We start from the raw sequence: 2369 nt of genomic DNA on the forward strand, positions 1-2369 counted from the left end.
CACAGCTCTACAAGCTACTTAAACAGAAACCCAGGCATTCTTCAGTATTTTGGTTCAAATGGATTATATAACTGGTTAAAGTGTTTCAGCTGCTGGGGTTTTTGTTTTTGTTTTTGTTTTTTGCCTCCCCTACCCTCCCCTATGGTGTTTTCAGCTGTAAGATATGCTTGATTTGTGCATTAGGTAGTTTTGGAAGTTTCCAATTACTGTTTAAATATTGCTGAAGTTCCATGGCAGCTTAGTTTTACTCTTATTAAGACTTTTAGGAAATTTTGACCTCATTCCCTTTCATGTCACAATGGGACAGCTTCTCTAAATGAAGAGTACAGTTTTTGTGTTTTCTTTTATCTTTTATTTGCATGGAAATTTAAGATGCTACAGTTTCCCAGCAGCCTGGTAATGTTGAGATAACTGTGTCTCTTTAAATGCTGTTTAGGAACGCTCTTCAGATGTGAAATTTTCTTTTTGTTTTTGCCTTTTGGATCATAAATTGGATATTTCATCTCACGTGGATAAGTACAACACTGACAAACACATGAAATAATAAAGAAGACTTTATCATCTTAAATCCGAGGAACTTGGCTAATTCTGGAGATAGCCATATGAAAATTTTAAAACTGAAGTATGAGTAGCTGACTTGAAGTAACTCTATGTCAAATAGTCATAGGTTAAATATCTTCAAAGAACTTGGATTTTATTTCAGAGGATACAAAATTAAAACAAACTGGAAAACACAAAAATAACCAAGAAAAACCCAACACCTTCCTGTGCAGTCCCGTTAGAATCTGGACTTGCCATGAGTGTTGAAGCCTTGTTTCATTGAGTCAGAGAGACTGGACCTAAATGGCCCAGTATGACTGCTCCAGCCTGGCTTAATTTTCCCACTCCACCATCATTAACAAAGTCATCATTGAATTGTGAGAAGCATTCTGACAATTCATGGACAGAAAATCGTTATGATGTGAATCGTCAACGACACAACTCTTCAGATGGCTTTAATTCTGGTATTGGATGTCCCAATGGAGGTAACTTTGGGAGGAAAGAAAAAAATGGATGGAGTACGCATGGGAGAAATGGCACTGAAAACATAAATCATCGAGGGGATACCGTACGTTCCATTCTGAAAAAGCCAAGGACTACACAAAAACAACATCCCTGACAATGAACCAGGGAAGAAGAAAGGAAAGAATACAAACAGTTTGAAGCTGAGGATTTCCGTCTTTAAATCCTGAATGAGAGAGATCCAAATCAAAATAAATCTTTAGCTGCAATTTAGAGCTCCAAGGATGCTGGTCATTAAGAAAGATAATGCAAAAAACTTACAGCTGTCTAGATTCCCAGTAGCAGGAAGTCTTCAATCATAGCCAGTTAAGAACAGGACTGGTCCAAGTGTTTATAAAGGTTTAGTCCCTAACCTGCTGCTCTACCCACAAAACCTACACAATGGAAAAGCCAAACTAAAGAAAATAAAGCTGGGACTTCTTTCTCTCATGAATCTACATATGGTGTTGGCAACTTCAATGCTTTTAAATCAACAGCCAAGAATTTTAGTGCAACAATGACAGTGAAAGAGTTTAATTGCTCAAATTCCTCTTCACCTGTTGACAAACTTCATCAGCAGCCTCATCTAACCAAACTGACACATATTCACACTGATAAGAAGAGTGAATTTCTGCAAGCATTGAAAAGGAACAGAGTGGGTCAAAAACCAAGATGGTGGCATAGGTAAACACCTGAAATTGCTGCCTCGCACAACCACTTCAAAAATACAACTAAAAGACAAAAATGGACATCATTCAGAACCACAGGACAGCTCGCTGAGTGGAAATTCTACAACTAGAAGGAAAGAGAAAAGCACGCTGAGACTCACAGGAGGTGTGGAAGTAAGTGCAGAGGTACAGAGGCACACGCAGAAAGGGCTGGCAACTGAGGACATGGTTGTCTTTTCCAATAAGGAGGGAGTCTCAAGCTCCCGACGGCCTCAACTCCAGTTCGGGCAAGTCTCTGGGGACCCAGACTCACACGGGGAGAAACTGGACTGTCTGGCATCGGGCAGAACTTCAGGGCGGCTTTCTCTCAGAGGTGCTTGCATTGATTACTGTGGGACACTGAAACCCGGGACCTCTTAGGGAAGTGCTGAGGATCATCCATAGCTGTTTGCTCTGCCCTGTTGATTCCCTGAGACCCCGCCCCACCCACGCTGTGTGCAGGGGCTTTTGCATATGAATGGCCTGGCCCTTTGCAATCTGAAAATTACCTAAAAAACTGCAGCTGGGTCAGAGAGACCCAGAACTTCCAAAAGAAGGCCCAAGGTCCCACAGCAGCTTGTATTGCTTCACAGCTGGGCCTCATCTGTGCACCTCTAAATC

The 2369-nt window shown here is 41.2% G+C and overlaps 1 pseudogene; it reads left to right on the top strand.

Moving 5' to 3' along the window:
- Nucleotides 1–843: 843 nt before the first annotated feature.
- The window catches only part of LOC102759385, a 3716-nt pseudogene continuing 2190 nt past the window's right edge, over nucleotides 844–2369 (top strand).

This window comes from Myotis davidii, unplaced genomic scaffold (genome assembly GCF_000327345.1).
Source record: "Myotis davidii unplaced genomic scaffold, ASM32734v1 scaffold1380, whole genome shotgun sequence".
Classification (NCBI taxonomy): domain Eukaryota; kingdom Metazoa; phylum Chordata; class Mammalia; order Chiroptera; family Vespertilionidae; genus Myotis; species Myotis davidii.